Source organism: Dasypus novemcinctus, chromosome 1, assembly GCF_030445035.2.
Source record: "Dasypus novemcinctus isolate mDasNov1 chromosome 1, mDasNov1.1.hap2, whole genome shotgun sequence".
Taxonomy (NCBI): domain Eukaryota; kingdom Metazoa; phylum Chordata; class Mammalia; order Cingulata; family Dasypodidae; genus Dasypus; species Dasypus novemcinctus.
In genome coordinates, this window is record NC_080673.1 from 3,690,122 (window position 1) to 3,713,096 (window position 22,975).

General features: G+C 43.1%; 1 long non-coding RNA gene across 1 annotated transcript; it reads right to left on the reverse strand.

Moving 5' to 3' along the window:
• Positions 1 to 3,841: 3,841 nt before the first annotated feature.
• On the reverse strand, positions 3,842 to 6,746 carry LOC131279456 (uncharacterized). The gene is made up of 2 exons (XR_009186817.1): positions 6,378 to 6,746; positions 3,842 to 5,703 (listed from the first exon to the last, which is right to left on the reverse strand). It is a non-coding gene; the product is annotated as an uncharacterized lncRNA (long non-coding RNA).
• Between the last annotated feature and the right edge of the window lie 16,229 nt (positions 6,747 to 22,975).

Below are 22,975 nucleotides of genomic sequence, written 5' to 3' on the forward strand. Positions count from 1 at the left end.
ACAAACTACCCAGTTGAAAAATGGACAAAAGACTTGAATAAACATTTGTCCAAAGATAAATACAAATGGTGAAAAAACATGAAAAAATGTTCGGTATCAATAATGATTAAGGAAACATTAATCCAAACTACAATGAGATATATCATTTCACACCTATCAGAATGGCCACTATTTTTTTCCACTTTTTTTATTTTTAAAAAGATACTTAGATTACATAAACGTTACAGGGAATATATGGGGGATTCCCATATGCCCCATTCCCTACAACTCCCACATTTTCCCACATTAGCAATATTTTAAATCAGTGTAGTACATTCATTGCAATTGATAAACACATTTTGGAGCATTGCCACTAAGCATGGATTATAGTTTACATTATAGCTTACACTCTGTCCCATTTGACTCTAGATTATGGCTGGATATATAATGGCTGTATCTGTCTTTGTAATGTCATTCAGATGATTCCCAAGTCCTGAAAATGCTCCCCTAGTACATCTGTTTTTCCCTCTCTCTAACCCCAGAACATCCATGAGTCATTGCTTCCACAACAATGGTATTTCTTCCATTGCTAGATTCACAAATAGTCTATAGTAAAATACTAGTAAGTTTATTTCTGTCCATAGCTTGTTTCCCAATCCTGAGGACTCTTGGATGGTGATGCCCATTCCACCATTAATTGAGGGGAGCTTTGATCCCATACATCTGATAGATGGGACTCTCTTGCTTGTAATTGTAGGCACTCTCAGTTCCTTGGTATGATGTTTGTTCATCATCTCCTCCCTGTTCTCCTGGGTGAGTCCATTGAACTGGAGAGTAGGTGTTCCAACTCTGTTGAGATTCAGGTCTCAGCTGGCACATGGACAACCCAAAGATTTAAGTCTCTTGGATGTACACCTACTAACTCTAATACTAATTATAGGTTCAAATAGGACAGAAGAGTCATGCATGGGGAAACCACTGCTGAGGCTCACACTGGGGAGCATAAATACCAGATTAGGGCCCACTGGCAAGGGACCAAATTCCTGAGCTGTCTGCCCTAAATGACAGTGTCTGCATGTCTCCATACCCCTGAGGAACTTTGCTGTTTGGGGTAGTATCTCCTTTACCTGTCAGTGAGGTCCTGTTGAGGTGTGCATAAGCACTACCTCTGGGATGGCTTCCTGACTGAATTCTCTTAGCCATACAAACTCATTTGTCTTTAGCTTTTCCCCCTTTTGGTCAAGATATTGTTTTGTTGTTGGTTTTTCCAGATGCATTGCTTGTTGGTAGTTGGTAGCAATCCCTCAGTGCCAGGGAGGTTCATCCCCAGGAGTCATGTCCCACGTTGGGGAGAAGTTATTGCTTTTATATGCTGAGTGAGGCTTAAAGGAGAGGCCACATTTGAGCAACAATGAGGCTTCCCATAGGTAACTTTTAGGCACCCTATGTCACTAAGCTAAGTTTCCATTTTCAAGAGCAAAGGCTAATAAGGAGTCATCAATATCAAGGGTCCTTCAATGGAACATCCTCCTTCACAAGTCATTGTCCCTGTACCTGGGACATTCTTGTTGTTCCATTACAGAGTGTGGCAGAGATCCCGTGGATAGGAATTTGATATTTTTTGGTTATTCTGTAACTCTCCACCCACTGACAATGCCTCATGGATATTTGAACACATTTATATGCCTTGTATGTATACCCAGGTGAACTTTCTCCCATGTACCCACCGCTCACTGACACCCCACACCAATGATCTTACTGTCACAGTTGTAACCTTTCTGTGATCTAAAACGTCTTCCAAAATGAAGCCAATAATATAGCCACATACAATTAATAAGAAAATAAAATAGTAATGATACTTTATACATAAGAAGTAAAATTCAGAGAAAAGTAAAAAGTAAAAGTAGAATATTTTTAAAAATTGGAATAATAATGAAAAAAATTTGAAGAAGAAGAAACTTTTTTTTTTTACATTTTGCTTTACATCACTGTAAAAATATTATCCTGTGTGACATTTTCTTCCATTTATTCCCCCAGTGCCTTACTTTTTTTTTTTTTTCATTTTTTTCTTCAGTGAAGTTTTAGGTCCCAGTAGAGTAACATCCAGAATACGGAGGATTCCCATTCACCCAACATCCTTCTCCTTTACCCCTTTCCCCCATCAATAAACTTTTATAGATGAATACTACCTTTGTTACAATTGATGCACAAATATTGAAACATAGCTACTATCGTCATAGTCAATGGTTCACATTGTGGTTTACGTTGGGACGATATAGTTTTATAAGATCTGATAAAATTTACTGTGGCCTATATCCACCTTTGCAAGATCATGCGGAACACTCCCATCTCCCCCAAATTGCTCCCTATTCCATCTATTTCATTCTTCCCTACCCCTCTCCTTTGGGCCCAAGGTGACAACCAGGTTTCACTCCTTGGAGGACGAGAGTCATAGTTACTTGCATCTTCACTGAGGGCTTGACAAACTGGTTTGTCCTCTCGTATTAGGCACCAACAATGGCCACTATTAAAAAGACAGAGAACTACAAGTGATGGAGAGGATGTGGAGAGATACAAATTTATCTCTGTTGGTGGAAATGCAGAGTGGTCCAGCCACCGTGGAGGACTGTTAATCAAATCCCAAAGAAGGGAAGTGGATATTTGGCCCAATGGATAGAGCATCCTCCTACCACATGGGAGGTCCAAGGTTCAAACCCAGGGCCTCCTGACCGGTGTAATAAGCTGACCCACATGCAGTGCTGATACATGCAAGGAGTACCATGCCACGCAGGAGTGTCCCCCACATAGGGGAGCCCCACGTACAAGGAGTGCACCCTGTAAGGAAAGCTGTCCAGCACAAAAAAAGTGCAGCCTGCCCAGGAATGGCACTGCACACACAGAGAGCTGATGCAGCAAGATGATGCAACAAAAAGAGACATGGATTCCAGGTGCCGCTGACAAGAATATAGGAGGACACAGAAGAACACGCAGCGAATGGACACAGAGAACAGACAACTGGGGCAGGTGGGAGGGAAGGGGAGAGAAATAAATAAAAAATAAATCTTAAAAAAAAAAAGGCTATAAAAAATTTCCCAAAGAAGTTCATATAGATTTGCCACATGACCCTACAATACCACTACAGGGTATATACCCAGAAGAACTGAGAATAGCGACACGAGCAGACATCTGCACACTGATGTTCATAGCAGCATAATTTCACAATTGTCAAAAGATGTAAACAACTCAGATGTCCATCAACTGATGCACGGATAACAAATTGTGGTGTATACATACAATGGATTATTATACAGCCATAAGAAGAAATGAACATGACAAGAAAAGAATATGACAACATGGATGAACATGGAAGACATTATGTTGAGTGAAGCAAGCTGTACACAAAAGGACAAATACTGTATAAATGTGCTACGATGAACTAAATATATTGTGTAATATATTGCATGATTCCATTTATAAAAGGAAATACTTAAAGCCATGGGCCTTTATCAGGTAACCTGAGGAAGTTGGGTGAATGGGAAATAGAGGAGGGCCCAAGTTTAAATGGAAATTAAAGAAGGAGCCAGTGACAAAGATTAAGAATTATCTGCCACAGAGGAATTTGAAAACCAAGAGTATGGTGTCCCTGAAGCCAGGAGAGAAACGTGTTTCAGGAAGGAGAGAGGGTGGTCAATTATGTCATATGCTGTTGAAAGGTGGAATGAGGTGGTGACAGGAAGAGCTCACCAGATTTGGCAGTGGTGGTAACCTTGGCAATTTTGGAGTGACTCGAGGCAAGGAGTCAAGAAAAAGGCAAGTGTATTAGTCAGCCAAAGGGGTGCTGATGAAAAATACCAGAAATGGGTTGCTTTTTTTAAAGGATATTTATTTGGGGTAGGAGCTTTACAGGTACCAGAACGTAAAGTATAGGTTACTTCTCTCACCAAAGTCTATTTCTGCGTGTTGGACCAAGATGGCTGCCAACATCTGCTAAGTGTTCAGTCTTCCTGGGTCCTCTTCCCAGGTCTTGCTTCTCTCTGGGCTTAGGGTTCCTCTCTTCCGAGGGCTTGCTTTTTTCTGGGCTCAGGGTTCCTCTCTCCCTAGGGCTTGCTTCTCTTTCCTCTGTGGGCTTACTTCCTGGGGCTCCAGCTTAAGACTTCAGCATCAAACTCCAACATCAAAACCCTCAACTCTGTCCTTTACCATGCCTTTTATCTGAGTGCCCACCTACTAAGGGTAGAGACTCAATGCCCTGCTGGCACAAGCATCCAATATAATCTAATATACCCAGAGGAAAAGACCAGTTTACAAACATTATCCAATATTTCATTTTGGAATTCATCAATATTATCAAACTGCTACAGGAGATAACTCCTTCCTGCAGTTTTGCTCTGAAAGACATCAGATGAGTGGATGGTAACCAGAAAGATGTGAGGTTGAGAGACTTGTTTTTGTTTGCAGATGGTGATGGTTTTGAAGATGGGAGATACAAGAGTATAATATGCTGATGAGAATGATCCAGTAGAGTGAGAGAGAGAAAAATGGATGATTCAGGAAAGAGAGAAAGACTACGGGAGCCAAGTCTTGAGCAGGTGGAAGGAGTTAAGATTCAGACGAGCCAGGAGATCAGCCAGTGAGAGGATACTTCTTCCTTTACAATAGAAAGATGGAGAACAGTCGATCCATAGTGTTTGGGGTGGAAGATTAGGGAGTGTCTTTCTTAATGCTTCTGGGTTTTTTTTCCAGTTAAGGATTCATGTTATGCATGAGAAAATTGAGGCTTGGAGAGGTCAGCTAACTAGACCAAGGTTGGACAGCTAGTAAGTGAATGAACTGGACTTCTGACTCTCTGAGATCATCTGCTTTGCCGTCCCTTCCCCTCTAAGGTATGTAACTCCAATGCTGTGAGCATCCTGAGCCCAATCCCTGTGCGGAGCACCTTTTCTTTTCTAGACACTCACAGGTGCAGCTAAGCTCTCCAGCACAAATAAGCCCGTTTGCAGGTTTCAGTCCATCATGCCAGAGTGGGGGAAGGATGGCACAGATTCTGGAATTTTCCGTTCACAATTTCACCCACGTTACAGCTGTTACTTCTTTTCACAGTGGCATAAGCTGCTGTGGCAGAAGAGAAATCTGCCTGCCTGTCCCGGATTGCTGGTTGAGCTGACCCAGGGCTCGGCTTGGCAGAGCAGGTGGACGGAGGGCAGAGGATTCTGGCGGCCCCTGAGAGGTGAGGGCTGTGGTGCAGTCCAACTGGCCAGGCACACAGACTCCAGCCCCCTCATTTGTAGGCCAGGGGTCTCTCACAAGTTTCCCAACACAGAGGCAGCTCTTCTATCTCTTCTAGGCCAAACAGCGTCAGAAATCTCGGCTCCCAGTCAGCCTGGAACCTGCAGAAAGTGAGCTCCACGAATGCAGGCCCCGGGGGCTTCCTTTGACCACTCTTAGAGGAAATGCCCCAAGACTGGTTGATATTAAACTCACTTGTCCACGCAGCACGGGTCACCGGGAAATTCCCCACCCTATTAACCATGTATTTGGCTTAGAAAGCACTCCGGGTTCTTCCTTTGGGCTTTTTTTTTTCTTTTTACTATAGTTTTTATTTCTGTGTAAGCTTTAGACTTTAACTCCTTTACACTGTTGACGTGCTCACACTGTAGAAGTCTTGCTAGGTGAATTTTGCCTCTAAGCAGAGTTCTTCAGGCTCAGAGGGATCCTGTTCTTGGCCTGAAACAGGATTTTTTCACAAATGTATTATGTAGCTAAGTTGCTAGCCTTTTTAATTTGAGATTTTCTTAAAAGAGGAAATTGTTAAATTTCTCTGACAAATTGTCCTTGCTAAATGCTAAGGCTGCTGGGTTCCTCCCCTCCCCCTGCCCCCTCCCCCTCTGTCCCCCCCTGTCCCCTGTTCTAGGCAGGCTTCCAGCTTTGCATGTGGCTTGTTAAACTTGGCAGGGTGGATAATGGGAGCGGCACAGGTGCCCTGCTGCTGCAGCCAGGGTCGCTACACACATGGGCCGAAAGGACAGGCCATGGTGAGCATATGTGGAACCAGTTGGATTGCATTCTGCTTGGGCAGCGTGTGCAGACACAGCGCCTCTCCTTCCTGAGCCTCCTGTTTCCCACGCCCTCTGATACTGCCTCGCCCACCCTGCGCGCTGCTCTCGCTGCCAGCATCCCAGCCCTACCCGCTCTTGTCCGCGGGCCCTGCGTTTGGCAGAAACTCCAGGGCTGCTGCAGAACTGCCGAGTCCTGCTGGTGCTCTCTCCTATGGGCTGTCAAACGTGCCCGCTCCTCTGCCTGCCTCATCCCACTGCGCAGTCAGGGCTGCGTCCGTCTCTCGCGGGCATGCCTGCACCGCCTCCTCATGGCCCCTGCCCTCCGTATTGGCTGCTACTCACCTCCCCACTTCTCCTCCACTTTGTTCAAGACGAGGAAGAGGAAGAATGATTTTTCTCAATCACAAATCTTATGGGACTTCCCCTGCTCAGTCTCTCAGAGGCTTCCTGCTGCTCTCAAGTCTGAACTGCTTAATGTGCTTAGAGCAGGGCTTCTCAAACTTGAGTGCATCAGATCACGCTGGGTTATAAAATTATTTTCTGTGCAGGCTACAAGTCCGACATTCCCTAGCTAGAAGAATCATGGACTTGCTGGAATGCTTCTGCCAGCCTTCCTCCACTGACTCTGAGCCCTACAGGGAGCTGGGGATGGAATCTGAAGCATGTGACATTGCATCCTCATGATGGAGCGGTCAGACCTATGTAGCCATGTGACCTGTGCTTGGATAGGAGCAGTGCCGGCTAGGTTTGGGGAAAAGGTTATGGAGCAAATAAGTATAGTCGGGAAACAGAGCAAGGGAAATGTTGAAAATCATGTGACCATATTGAAGGGATCTGACGTTGCAGCCGTTGGCTACAATGGAACAGTCTTTCGGCCTCCAGATTTAAGACACCAAACTCTTCCTCTCTGAAGTTTAGTTCCTCTTTCTCTTAAAGGAGACATCCAAGAGAAGGTGTCCTCTTTCCCTTCTCCTCCACCCAAGCCCCTCCTGGGACATTTCACGTTGTTTTACAAGGTCGTGATTACAGATGTTGAGCAGTTGGCCTGTTTAAAACAGATAACTTTAATTTCTTCCTTATGCAAACTGCCAAGTTTAATGAGTTATTCCTTTGTACCCAATAGTTAATAGCTGCTGTAGGAAGTTAAAAAAGAAAGCAGGAAATTTTGATAAATACATTATTTTCTTCTCCACAATGAAAAATCATACTTTTTACCTTAAGAGAAACTTACAGAAATGGATTCGGTAAATTATGGAAGAATATAATTCACAGAAAAGGGGAAAATGAATTAAGTGCAAGCAGTTAAAATACTGAGTCTTCTTAATTCTCTTGAACTGACTTTTAGCCTATATTTACAAGATCTGAATAAGAGTTGTACTCTTGGGAAAATACATTTTTAAATCTCCACCAGCTTTCTTTATCTGCCCTCTGGTGGACACAGCACTGAACAGAAAATGTAACAGAATTGCTTGCTAGGAAAAAGCAACGAGGGGCAATAGGACTAATAAGCCCTTCTATGACTCTAGGGGCCATCACATTCTTCACCTCTTCCCTTCATGACAATCCTATTAGCTAAACAATAGTATTGTCTTTTAAACATGAAATGAATAAATTCCAAAACATGGAACTGATGAATGTATCACTCCATTCCACAGGGAAGATGTATTTCTTTGCCCAACCACTCAATTTATCCCAAGAACCTCAGATCTTTTGTAGTTCTTCACTTTCCATAGTTAGTACTATAAAAAATAAGAGGAAGTGGATATGGCTCAAGTGATAGAGCTTCTGCCTACCATATAGGAGGACCTGGGTTCGATCCCTGGGGCCTCCTTGTGAAAGAAAAGCATGCCTGCGCAATGAGCTGAGTTCCCACGTGGTGAACCAGTGCCGGCGCAAGTGGGTCACACAGCAAGATGAGGATGCAACAAAGAAGAGATGAAGGGGAGAGTCAAGGCAAGGCGCAAGAGAAATCAGGAACCAAGATGGCACAAGTGACAGGGAAACTCTCTCCACATCAGAGGTCCCTGGGATCAAACTAGGCTCTACCCTGGCTTTGCATCTTCAGAAGCTCAGGGAGTTGCTCTGGTCTCCAGCCTCAGCAGAAGCCTTGAAATTACTGTTCTGGGTGAAATTCTTAGGCACAGCTTCCACACAACCTCTGGCCAGAGAAAGCTGAGAGTCTTTTTCAATGTTTTGCTATTGGCTTGCTTTATCATGCTACATACACCCCAGAGGTGTTGCAGTGTGCCCCTTTTGCCCTCCTCCTTCTCTCCCATGCATTGGGAGCCAGCGCTCTCAGCTCAAAGAGTAACTGAGAAAGCATAATGATGGAGTGGAATGAATGTGAGCTTGGGCATCAAAGCCCCCAGCTGGGACCCTGGCTCCCCTATGATCAGCTCCATGCCCTTAGATAAGTTTCTTTGGTGAACTTGAGTTGTCTGTGTCCACTGCTATTTCCCCCATCCCACTTTCCCATTGCCCCACCAGTGAAAACCCATATGGTTCCCGTGAAGTGAATATTGAGTGCATCCCATTTCCCTGGCTGCAGGAATTGGTTTGTGTGTAGGTATGAAATCTAAACTGGTCAAATTGGAGGGGATCTCAGGCCTTTTTCGGTGAAGCCTGGGGATAAAGCTACATTCTGACTGCTGGAATTCAGACCTTGAATCTTAGAACAGCTGCCAAATGCAAGCTCTGGACCAGACACTGAGGAGCTCACCCAGGCACCACTGTTTAATGCTACCAGGGCTGCTCTTTCATTTCCTCATATGTAAGGTAGAGATTAGAGTATCTAAGGCACAGGGTTTTTCAGGGGATTCAGTGAGATTAATAAATATTAAACACTTTGAACAATGCCTAGATCATAGTAAATGCCCGATAAATCCAGGCAATAGTGATGATGACAAGAGGACTCAGCCTGAGGACAAAGCTGATGTACAAGATGGCAAAGGATTTTCTGCCAAGAAAATTTCAGAAAAATGGATTCAGAGCCCTCATGGTTTCTCAAACCTCTGGATCACACAGCGCTTGACATTTATCCTGGCTCTGGACTTTTCAGTGACATGAATATAGCCTCGGCATGAATTCAAAATTATCCAATTCTGTACCCAAGTGTGCCTAGTTCCTAAAAAGCCAATTATGTGATATAGACCCTATAGGCTTTAATTTTCAGAAAGGATGTAGACTGAATGTGTATTCAAAGTTACATCCAGACAGAAGTTGGGCGATACGTTAATTCAAGCTTACCTGGAATGTGGGGGATATGTTAATGCAGGATTACCTGGAATGTGGGCGATATGTTAATGCAGGATTACCTGGAATGTGGGCGATATGTTCATTCAAAACCTATCTGGTACTCAAACACTTACAACTCTAAGAAACTAACAAAGAAAAGTTCTTTTTTCATAAAAACACTGTTTGACTCCCCTGCACCTACATCCTCTATATAAAAGGACCCAGGAATCCTATTTGGGGCTCGGGTTTTCGGACAGGAGTCCCTAGGCCCAGCTGGTCATTAATAAATTTTCCTTCTCAAGAATATTCCTGAGTCTGGCCTTCAGTACGCAATCACTAAATCTCTCTGCTTCCACAACATAAGTTCATAAATTCCTTTTACCATTTAAACCTGTCTCAGTTGAGTTTTTGTTATTTCCATCAGAGTGCTGAACTTGTATCTTACAGCTTCTTTTTTTCAGACCCTCAAGCACACAAGGTTTGACTCTTGTAGCCATTTGATATAGTTAAGAATTCCAAAAATAGATATTGGGTTATGTTTGTAATCTGGTCTGTACCTGGGCATGATTAAGTTATGATTAGGGCTTTGACTGGGCCACAAAATTAGGGTGTTGAGTCCTGCCCCCTGGTGGGTGGGGACACACAGATACAAGGCATGGCAAAAGACAGAGTTTGGGGGTTTTTGATGTTGGAGTTTGATGCTGAAGCCTTAAGCTGGAACCCCAGGAAGTAAGCTCACAGAAGAAATAGAAGCAAGCCCTGGGGAGAGCGACAGAGCCGTTTGGTGGGTAGTCTACAGTTGACCTTGTGGAGAAAACAAGAGGAGATGAGCCCAGAGGAACCCAGGAAGCCTGAACCCAGAGAGAAGCAAGATCCTGGAATGGAGGAACCCAGGAAGCCTGAACCCTCGCAGACATCGGCAGCCATCTTGCTCCAACACGTGAAAATAGACTTTGGTGAGGGAAGTAACCTATGCTTTATGGCCTGGTATCTGTAAGCTCCTACCCCACATAAATACCTTTATAAAAATCAACCAATTTCTGGTATTTTGCATCAGCACCCCTTTGGCTGACTAATACAGCTCTACACACTGGTTAGTTTCCCAGTTGCTAAAACAAATGCCATGCAATGAATTGGCTTAAACCACAGGTATTTATTGGCTTATGGTTTCAGGCTGGTGAAGTCCAAAGTCAAGTCAGCACCAAGGGAGTACTTTCTCCCAGAAAACTATGGTGTTCTAAGACTAGCTGCCTGTGGTCCTCGGTCCTTGGCTTTTCTGTCCCAGGGCAGTGCATATGGCAGCCTCTCCTGGCTTCTCTGGGTTTCACTGACTTCTGGCTTCTTCCAGGGCTTTCTCTCTGTGTCTGAATTTCGTTCTGCTTAACAGGACTCCAAGAATATGATCGAGACCCATCCTGATTCAGCTGGGCCATATCTTACCTGAAGACACTTCATCAAAAGGTCCTGTTGACAGTGGCTCGCACCCACAGGAATGGATCAAGAGCACGTTTATCTGGGACACGTCGCTCCAAGGCACCATACCCTGCCTTTCTGAAAATGGAGCTACGTGTCCAGTTCTCCTAGCGATGAGAAACTTCAGTGACCCCAGGAATCGTATTGTAACAGAGAGTTAAGAAACACTATATAAATGCTTTTTAAATTAGCCAAAAGGGCTCATATCTGAAATTAGATAAACCAGCTATACTGACTTTTTTTGTATTTGGTATTTCCAACCAAAGAACTGCCATTGTAGTGATTACTCCAGATGGATCTTACCTTTGTATATGAGCATTTCTATTGAAAGGATGACCAATTCCACCTTCTTCTATTTGCTATTCAAATGAATGACCTTGTAGCTAACCTTTATTTTCAGTATCCCACTCTCCCGGATGCCTTGATCTCTGATAATGGTTGTAACTTTGTAACTCATCCCCAGTCGGTACCCACCCCCATCCTGGCCCAGTCTCTTAATGTTTATTAGTGAAAGAACCTGTGCAAACTCCACCCCAATTACTCATTAGCATCCTGCTGTTATAAAATACTAGAATATCTGTAAATCGGAGAGGCAGTTTTGGTCTATGAGGCCTACTCTGCTCCTTTGCTTATAAACTAAATTAACTTTTTCTCTTTGAAATCCTGGTGACTCGAGAATTGACTTTAAAGATGCATCAGAAGAAAAAAAAACTGCTTTTGCCCAGTATTGCTACCACTCAGTGGAGAACTACCTTCAGCACCTTCTATAATAGCTCCCTCAGTGGTTCTTGGACAGGTGACCCACGCCCTGGGCTGGGTGGAGCAGAGAGGATCCTGGGGTATGGGACTTTCAGTGCTGAAACTGGGAAAGTCCCAGGAAAATCTTATTCCTCAGTGATTTTCCAGTAAACACACACACACACAAGTTTAATGTACAACAGAGTATCCTGTACAAAGAACACCAGATGAGTTGCACAGGCCCTAGAGTAGGGGTTCCTAACCTTTTTTGTTCCACAACCCCTTTGCCAGTCAGGTGAAAACCAAGGACCCCTTACTAAGTCTAAAATAGCCTGTGGATGAATTCAAAATTATCTAATTCTGTATCCAAGGGTGCCTAGTTCCTAAAAAGCCAATTAAGTAATACAGACCCTATAGGCTTTAATTTTCAGAAAGGATGTAGACTGAATGTTTATTCAAAGTTGCATCCAGATGGAATGTGGGTGATAATGTTAATTCAAGCTTCCCTGGAGGGTGGGCAATCTGTTAATTCAAGTTTACCTGGAATGTGGGGGATATGTTAACTCAAAACGTATCTGGTACTCAAGAAACTAACACAGAAAAGTCCTTTTTTTCATAAAAGCCACCATTTGGCTCCCATGCACCTACATCCTCTGTATAAAAGGGACCCAGAAATCCTATTTGGGGTTCAGGTTTTTGGACAGGAGTCCCCGGGCCCAGCCTGTCGTTAATAAATTTTTCCTTCTCAAGAGTGTTCCTGAGTCCTGGCCTTCAGTACGCCTTCATTGACTCTCTGCTTCCACGGCAAGTCCACACTGTACTATTTAATAAATAGATCACACCTGCATCAACACATCCCCACGAGAATAGCTTTTTTCTAAATTTCATTGCAAGCTCATGGACCCTTGTTAAGAACCCCTGCCCTAGATCCTGAATTTGGAATAGGAAAGGGAATGAGTGTGTCTAAATTCTGTTCCTCATAGCTGACTACCTTGTGTTGAATGGGATGTTATCAAAGATAATTAAAAACAAGAATTTGATTATGGCTTTGACAATAATAATAAGTCTGAGTCTCATCCATATCTTTGCAGCCCCCATTATGCTCAGATCAAATAATTGCAAGATTGGAAAAGACTTTCAAAGTTGTCTAATTTCACGTCCATTTCAGCAAGTAGATATTCCCTGCCTCTTCCAGTCAGTGACATGCAGTGACTAATGATAGAGATGCCTCTCCTTTTTGTTTTAAAAAGTGGTATTTGGTTTTTTGATATCATGTCAATATAGATCATTTAGGAATGGTGGAAGAAGTAAAAGTGAAACAGAACAAATTTATTTCTGTGTGTCTCTCTCCCCTCTCAATCCTTTTGTCAGACTTCTACTTTTCAGAATCGCTGGGTTCCCAGAGTCCACAGAAAGGACAAGTGTATTGAATATACTTATTTTGAGGAGACAGATGTTAAATCTTCTCCTTGGAGCAATTTTATTTTATTTTTTATTTTTTTATTATTTTTATTATTTTTTTAAGGAAGTACCAGGATTGAACCCAGGACCTCGTACATGGGAAGCAGGCATCCAACCATTGAGCAACATCTGCTCCCCTGGAACAATTTTATTTTTAAAAGTTAAATAGCTTTTGTTCCTTTGGCTGTCTAAACCACTTATTTCTCCTGCCTTTAGTGGTAGTAATTTGTTTTCTGGGGGTGGATGATCATTTCTCCGTTGGATTAGGTTTATTTATTTATTTAATTTTTTTAAAGGTTTCTTTTATTTCTCTCCCCTTCTCCCCACCCCCACCAGTTGTCTGCTCTCTGTGTCCATTCACTGTATGTTCTTCTGTGTCCCCTTGTATTCTTGTCAGCGGCACTGGGAAACTGCATCTCTTTTTTGTTGCATCATCTTGCTGTGTCAACTCTCTGTGTTTGTGGTGCCATTCCTGGGCAGGCTGCACTTTTTTCGTGCTGGGTGGCTCTCCTTATGGGGCACACTCCTTGCGCGTGGGGCTCCCCTACGTGGGGGACACCCCTGCTTGGCACGGCATCAGCACTGTGCATGGGCCAGCTCCACATGGGTCAGGAGGCCCTGGGTTTGAACACTGGACCTCCCATGTGGTAGGCAGATGATCTATCAGGTGAGCCAAATCCTCTTCCCTGGATTAGGTTTAATTTAGTGGTTACTCATGGAACCATGCCCTCTCCTAACCAAGGAATGGCCATGTGATTTTTTTTTTTTGACTTTGTAATAATATTACATTAAAAATATATATATATATGAGGTCCCATTCAACCCCACCACCCCCACCCCACCTCTCCCCGCCCCCCAGCAACACTCCTTCCCATCATCATGACACATCCATTGCATTTGGCAAGTACATCTTTGGGCACCTCTGCACCTCATGGTCAATGGTCCACATCATGGCCCATACTCTCCCCCATTCCATCCAGTGGGCCCTGTGAGGATTTACAATGTCCGGTGATTGCCCCTGAAGCACCATCCAGGGCAGCTCCATGTCCCAAAGATGCCTCCACCTCTCATCTCTTCCTGCCTTTCCCCATACCCGTCAGCCATCATGTCCACTTTTCCCAATCCAATGCCACCTTTTCTATGTGGACATTGGATTGGTTGTGTCCATTGCACCTCTATGTCAAGAGGAGGCTCAGATTCCACATGGATGCTGGATGCAATCCTCCCACTTTCAGTTGTAATCACTCTAGGCTCCATGGTGTGGTGGTTGTCCTTCTTCAACTCCATCTTAGCTGAGTGTGGTGAGTCCAATAAATCAGATTGTAGGTGCTGGAGTCTGTTGAGGCTCAGGACCTGGCTATCACATTGTCAGTCCAGAGATTCAAATCCCCTAAATATATCTTAAACCCCAACACTAACTGCACCTCCAGCACATTAGCATGAAAGTCTTATGAAGAGAGACCCCATCTGAGTCCAGATTCATCACACATAAACACCAGTTCCAAAGAGGGGCCATCTGCCCTGGTAGTTAACCCCATCGGCCATGACCATAACTCCCATGGGTCTCTTTAGCCCTCAAAGGAACCAATACCTGGGGGTTGTATCTGCTTTATCTGTCTCTCAGACTCTGCTCAGTTGTGCATAAGGGCAATCCTTCTGACAGCCTCCAGACTCTTTTTTAGAGACTCGTAGCCATATAAACTCATTTCTCCTTTCCATTTCCCCCTTACATTAGGTCAAACAGCATTTTAAAGTCATGTTATTTTATGTAGACAGGGATATTCTGCTGATCTGCGTTGAACCTTCCGTATAAGGTCATTTTCCAGTTGCATCATCAGTTGGTAGTTGATAGTGGTCCCTTGGTGCCAGGGAGGCTCATCCCCGGGTATCATGTCCCACGCTGGGGGGAAGGCATTGCATTTACATGCTGAGTTTGGCTTCGAGACTTGGCCATGTGATTATGCAGAGCTAGAGTTATCAATTTCCTTTTCTTTCCAAGTCTGATTCTTCAGGTTTTACTTCAATCCTGAAAATTCTACATTAGCCTTCAAGTAAGTTTCCATTTTGCAAACTTCCGCTTATGGTCAGTATAGAGTAAGAAGGACTAGATTTTCCCTTCTGCCTGTAAAACAATGAAAAAACAGCCCAAACTGAGCAAATTCTTAAACAATGGTTGTCAGGAAACTGGACATCAGGCAACAAAGGATCATGATTCCTGAGAAACAGGAAACAAATGTGGTGAGCCTACAATTGCCCTATATTACTAACTTAACTGTTTCCAGGAGGCTGTGCAGGATGGGGGAACTCAAGTGAGAATCCAAGGAAACCACTGCAATCAGAGCTTGCAAGACAGAATACCAGAAAGGAGGCAGCTGCACAGAGAACCAACTCCAGAGATCTAGAGGATCCCCTTCAAATATAAGGCAGAATATCGATTAGCTCCCGCATGTGAGGAAACTACCCAGGGCCAGGGAAAGAACCACCCGGGGAACTGGGAACCACAGTTCTTACTGTCCACACAGGTCCCAGCAGGTTGCCTGTGCCTGCTGGTTAGATTGGAAAAACCTCATGATTCATGGGACATTGAGTACAAAGAAGAGTTGTGGCTCAGTAGTGAGAAATAATTAGCATTAGACAAAACATGGCTCTGGTTCCCCTTAACAAATCTTAAAATTAGTATCCAAAAATATGAAACTGTTTCCAAATAATTTAACATATCCCCCAAAGATAAAATGTACAATGTCTGACATCCAATAAAAACTTATCAGGTATGCAAAGAAGCAGGGAAATATGACTCATAATGAGAAGAAAAATCCATCACTCAAAATGGACACAAAACTGTCACTGATGATAGAATTAGCAGTCAAGCACATTAAAAGTTATTATGACTATATTATAGTTGCCTAAGATTTAGCAAATAAAAATACAGGAAGCTCAGTTAAATTTCAATTTCAGATTAACATGAGTGCAACTTTTTAATATAAATATGCAATATTTTCATAGAAATATTTAAACTAAAATATCATTTTTTGAAATTCAAATTTAATAAGGCATATTTTATCTAGCAATCCTATGTATTCCATATGTTTAAATAGTTAAGCAGAGGCATGGAAGCCAAATTGAACTTCTAGGAAGGGATAACTATAACATGTAAAGTGAAAATAAACTGAATGGTATTAGTTGCATATTAGATATTATAGAAGAAAATATAAGTGAACTTGAAAATATAGCAATAGAAACTATCCAAAATGAAAGAGAGAAAGAAAAAGATTAAATAATGAATTGTGGGCAACTTCAAGTGACTTAATGTACACATAATTGGGGCCTCCAAAGGAAGAAGCCAATGAAAATAGAAAATAAAATTTGGAAAGCCCAAAGTTGGTTTTTGAAAAGGGTAATAAATTGGTAAAATCCTAGAGAGGCTGACAACTTATCCATATCAGGAATATCAGGAATAAAAGTCAGGACATACCTTACAGTTCTCATTAAAAATATGAAAGGAATAGATAAATTCGATGAAAATGGACAAATTCCTTAATAATGGAACTTATAAAAATGGACACAAAAAATAGAAAATCTGAGTAGCCTTATATTTTTTTCCTTTAATTTTTCTATTTTTAATTTTCTGTCTGATTTTTAGTTTAAAATCTTCCCAAGAAGAAACTCCAGGAGCAGATGATTTCAGTGGTGAATTCTATCAAATATTTAGGAAGAAATACTACCAATATTATGCAACTTCTTCGGAAAACAGAGGAGGCAAGAGAAAAATTTTCCTCCTTGTTTCATGAGACAAGCATTAGCCTGAATCCACAACCTGACAAGAACATTCCGGTAAAAAACTACAGACCAGCTAGGGTTTAGGACACCAGAGGAATGCTGGACACCACCCAGAAGAGAGAGGGGCAAAGGAAAACAACCATGATGCAAAATTGTGAGTTATAAGCTGCAGCTGCAACTGCTGGCAGCCTCCCCCACCTACAGACACTTGACTTCTCAGGTCTCAGGGCCAAAGCTACAGACAGAGGGGCCCTCAGGGACCCACTTGGCCACGAACTGGGAGAGAAAGGGGCACAGCCCAAGGCTGACTCAGCTTTTGACCCACAAATTTGGTCAGCTGTGTCCCAAGAGCCCTTCCAGGCTGGGGGGTCATGCCATTGCTTGCCTTGGGAGCTTGCGCTGGACTAAAGAGATCTGACCCTCTCAATCTCCCTCTCTACTGACTGAGACTGGTTGTTGAGGATGCAGAGGGGAGTGGAATTATTTCCTACCCAGGAAAAGGGAGGGGGCTGCCAGCAAAGGCTGGAGAATTCCCTCTGAGAAAGATTGAATTACAAGGCTCTTAGCCTCCAGGCAGGAACCTCTATCACTTTGGGTTTTCTTTTTGTTTTTAATAGATTTTTAAAATTTATTATTTAAAGATACATAGAGCATAAAAAATGTTACATTAAAAAATATAAGAGGATCCCATATACCCCCACTCCCACCCCCCCACTCCTCCCACATGACCAAACTCTTTCAGTCCAGGTTGCAGTGAACACATGCCCACAGGTATTGACCTGAGAGGGCTGCCACAGAGCACCATCTGCTGGAGGAAATTAAACATATTAATAAATGAGAGGCTTTTTCGGGCCTTTACAGCCTCCCTCCCCAAGGACTTTGGAAGTGGCTCTGCAACCATTACTGGGCCCAGGGCCCAGATTTGAGCAATCACAGAGACAACCCTACAGACCTGGAACAGGTTGAATTAAGAATCAAAGAACAGCAGTAACATACAGTTTCCTGCCACTAAATCCCTACGATACAGAACTTGAGCATCTGAGTAAACTCACCATCATAATCAGATGCCAAGACATCAGCAAATAATTATACGTGATACTAAAAAAAATGGAAGAAATGGCCCAAGCACAGGAATATATCAAAACTCCAGATGAGACACAAGAATTGGGACAACTAATTGAGATTCACACAAATTTCCAAATTCAAATTAATGAGCTGAAAGACAATATGGCTAAAGAGATTAAAGGATATCATGAAGACACTGAGCAAGCAGATAGAAGAATTTGAAAACCTAAAGAGAAAAGTAACAGAGCTCATGGGAATGAAAGACACGATAGGTGAGATAAAAACATATTAGATGGGAGTGGATGTGGCTCAAGTGGTTGAGAGCCTGCTTCCCACATGGATGGTTCTGGATTCTGTCCCTGATGCTTCCTAAAAACAAAACAAAAAATAAAAAGCAAACAAACAAAAAAACAACTCTAGCCAATGTGACTCAGTGGTTCAGTGCTGGCTTCTGTGTTCAATCCCTGACCCCAGAGGAGAGGGAGAGGGAGAGGGAGAGGGGGAGGGAGAGGGAGAGGGAGAGGGTGAGGGAGAGGGAGAGGGAGAGGGAGAGGGAGAGGGAGAGGGAGAGGGAGAGGGAGAGGGAGAGGGAGAGGGAGAGGGAGAGGGAGAGGGAGAAAAAGAAAAGAAAAGGAAAGAAAGAAAAACACATTAGAGGCATACAACAGCAGACTCAAAATGATAGAAGAAAGAATAACTAATGCAGAAAACTGAAGAGTTGAAATTGAAGAGAGGAAAGAATGGAAAAAAATGAGCAGGGGTTCAGGGAGTTGACTGACAGCACAAAACACAACAACATGTGTGCCATGGGAGTTCCAGAAGGAGGAGAGAAGGGAAAGGGGCAGAAAGAGTATTTGAGGGAATAATGGCTGAAAATTTCCTAACTCTCATGAAAGAAATGAACCTACATGTCCCAGAAGCGTAGCGTACCCCAATCAGGATAAATGTGAATAGACCTACTCCAAGACTAATACTACTCAGAATGTTAAATGTCAAAGATAAAGAGAAAATTCTCAGAGCAGCAAGGGAGAAGGAAACAATCACATAAAAGGGATGCCCAGTAAGACTTAATATGGATTTTTCATCAGAAACCATGGAGGCAAGAAGACAGTGGTGTGATACAATTAGGATACTGAAAGAGAAAATGTGCCAGCTGAGAATTCTTTATCCAACAAAACTGACCTTCAACTATGAAGGCAACTTTAACATTTTCACAAACAAACAGAAACTAAGAGAGTAAACAAAACAATATGATTTATAGAAAGAGTACCAGAGGCAGGAAACTTGTATTCTTATTCTTGTTCCAGTCTCACCATGAATCCACTTTTGCAGGAAATATTAAAGGGAGCCTTATAGCTTAAAAGAAAAAGACAGGGAAGAGAGTCTTAGAAGAGAGTATAGAGGGCAAAAGAGTAAAAAGCATGAGCAACAAAAGAAAAAATTAATAAATGGGACCTCCTCAAAATGAAACACTTTTGTATCTCAAAGGACTTTGTCAAAAGGGTGAAAAGGCAGCCAACACAATGGGAGAAAATATTTGGAAATCATATATCTGATGAAGTTTAATATCCATGATATATAAAGAGAAGCTTGATATATAATATCCATGATATATAAAGAGAAGCTCTAGACTGGCTCTGTTTCCTAGTGCCAAAGGGCACTATGCACCAGGCTGGAGAAATACTGGAGCTTACCTTCCTAGCTTCTCTCTAGAGCCAATAGTGCTGCAGCCTGCTGGCTGTCTGAAGGACATTCCAAGTGGGGCAATAACGTGAGTAGCGGGAAGCAGATGTGGCTCTACAGATAAAGTGTCCGCCTACCATATAGGAGGTCCAAGGGTTCAATACCCAGGGCCTCCTAGCTCATGTGGTGAGCTGGCCCACGCGCAGTGCTGCTGCATGCAAGGAGTGCCGGCCCAGGCAGGGATGCTCCAGCATACATGCCGGGTGCCCCCTGTGCAAGGAGTGGCCCCTGTGCAAGGAGAGCCACTCCATGCAAAACCACAGCCCACCCAGGAGTGGTGCCACACACACGGAGAGCTGACGCAAGATGATGCAACAAAAAGAGACACAGGTCCCCAGTGCTGCCTGATGAGAATACAAGCGGACACAGAAGAACACACAGTGAATGGACACAGAACAGACAAAGGGGGGGAGGGGAATAAATAAATCTTAAAAAAAAAAAAATTCTGTGAGTAGAACTTAAACAAACAGAATTGGCATTATGGCTTGCTTCCAGGGAGAGACAACACGTATTGTATTGCAAACTTGGAATCTATTAACTGCGGCTCAAAGAGGAACTTATGCATTGATTAGTATTAAGTACTGTACCTATGAATATGATGAATATGATACTATCTCTTCTAGATTAAATGCAGAAGGATATTGAACAGGCTAAAAGTCATAGTGAACGTAATTCATTTTCTAAGTAGCTAATGAACGTGCCTATAAGAGAATGGCTTTCTTAAGTACCGTCTTTATTTTGCTTGCCATAGGCTTATCTTGTTTTCCATACTGTCTTTGTATGTTTATGTCTAGGCAGTGCCTCACCTCATGCCTCTCCTAGCATAGGTGGTTATCCTAGTCATAACCACTGCCATGGGAAGTGGGGTTCACAATTTATACCAAACCCAGCAGATCTACCACAGTCCCTCCCTAGAGTTAACCAACAGCATAAAAGGACTCAAGGAAGAAGGCTGTTCCCCAACAGCTTCAAGAGGATGGAGCCCCTGGAGAGACCTGGCATTTTCCACTCTTGTGGCCCAGTATGTCAGGCCTGGCCCCCTTTTGGGCCTGCCTACCACCATCTTCCTTACCCTTTTAGTAGGACTGTTGTAGAATTTGAGAGAGGTTCAATTATGTGCGTATAGAGAGGCCAGGACTCAGGAATGATTTTGAGAAGGAAAAATGGTTTATTGATGGCTGGCCGGACTCAGGAGGTTTCTGTTTGAATTCTGAGCCCGGAACAAGATTTTCAAATGTCTTTTATACAGAGAGGAAAGGCCAAATGGTCCCTTTGTTTCAGTTCTCAATAGGCTTCAATTAGCATATATATCTTCCACATCTTAGGTAAGCTTTTAGCATGGACTCCAGACATTCTAGATAAGCTTTTAACATATTTGGTTTGCATTTCCCCTAAATACTGCAAGTTTATAGCCCTTGCATTGTTAAACTGTTTCCTGGGACTGGAGTCGTTGCCATTGTCACTAAGGGCAGGACTGCAGCCTCTTGCCATCCCACACCCACAAGTCAAACAGCTTAGGTTATCTCTGAAGAGACAAAGGGCCTCCCACCCATAGCCCACATCAGGACCATGTATATTAAATTCTAATTAAGTTTATTTCTTCCAGAACAAGAAAGTAGTCATTCTGGAATTTAATCCAACTCCAACCACAGTGCCAGACTCATCTTCCCTCAACTTCAATAGAACAGCCAGAGGGTTTACACCCTATCAGGAAGGGACTGTTGTTCCTAACCAGCAGGAAGCAGCTTCAAAAGAATGACAATTGCCCCTCAGCTCCCGCGTAAGAATAAGGGCGTAAGCCCTCTGAAATAGAAGTTGTGACAGGGAACGTGGGAAGGCAGCTGGGGCCCCACACAGAAACTCCCTGCTACTAACAACAGTGCCAGAAAGACTGCACCTAGACCCTGGCCACAGGCTCCCATTTAGAACTCTTTCTGGAGTCGAGGGGAAGCCCTGGGTAACTCCAAACAGCAGGCTTCCCCACTGGCCCCGGGAGCTAACCGGCGGGGCTCCTCCGCAACTTTAGGAGAGGGAAAGAGAAAAGGCTTTAAAAAGACCCAACCTGGGACACCATCTGCCTTTCTCTCGCTGTAGCGTATCCACAACTATGTGTACTGTTTTTCTTTTCTTGATTTTTAATAAACTCTTTACTCCTTTGCCTAAAAACAACCACCAAAACTTGTAGATGACCTTTGTTTTCCTTATGCCCACTCCCAGAAGCCTCGATCTCCGATAATGATTGCAGCTCTGTGCCTCACTGTGGTTGGTACGCACCCCATCCTGTTGAGCTCCTAAATGTGTATTAATGAACTAGCCCCACCCTACATTCTGGGCTGTTGGATATATGCTATATCTTGATTGGGGTGTTGTTTTCATGGGTGTGTGCCTACTTGAAAATTCATCAAATTGTACCCTTGAGGTCTGTGCATTTCATGGTATGCAAATTTTACTTTAAAATTAATAAACCATACAAAAATATGTATTACTCATACATAATATCTTTTTAAAAAGACAGTAGCCGCAACTTTTGTTCAGAATATTCCAGATGAAGTCATAAACCTTTAAGTCATTTAAAACATGTGGTGAAGGACTTGTTTCTCAAATACATAAAGAAGTCCTAAAAAATAATTGCTGGGGACGTCACCCACATAATGTTTAGCAGTCATCTCCCAGCCCTTGTCTACCCTCCCCAGACTCCCCCCCTCCTCCTCTTCCGTGTGATGCTGAAAGGACTCCTCCCTGTAGAATGGAAACTAATCAGTATTTTGATGCCAGGTGAAGAAATAAAGCTTTACCCATGCAGGCAAAGATATGGATATATATAGATGCCAGTATTATTTCATTTTCCATTTGTAATGCCATTATTAACTCTTTATATGACTTAAAACTCAAATTTATAAAAACAAACAGGGAAGCAGCTGTGGCTTAATCAGTTTGGTTCCTGTCTACCATATGGGAGGCCCTGGGTTCGAGTTCTGGGGCCTCCTTGTATAGGTAGGCTCACCCGCCTGGTGTGGAGAGATACCCTGCCCACAAGCTGCCCACAAGCAGCCCGCAAGCGCTGCGGAGAGCTGACTCAGCAAGGTGACTCAACAAAAAGGGAGACAAGCAAAAAACACAGAAGAGCAGCAAATGGACACGGAGAGCAGACAGACAGCAAGCCTGCAGGGTGGGAGGGAAATAAATAAACACAGACACAGAAGAACTCACAGCAAATGGACATAGAGCAGACAGCACACAAAAGCCACCCAGCTGGGTGGAGATAAAAAACAAGCACTTGTTACTGGGCACACAGCGCATGAAGATGTAACTTTCAACTAGAACAGCATAAAAGGGAGAAGTGGAGAGATGTAAGAAAGGAGTATGTTTATGCTATGGAACACGCGTGTTCGTTTTATTTTTACACCATGTCATATTCTTTATTTATTTTTTTATTGTTCCATACATTT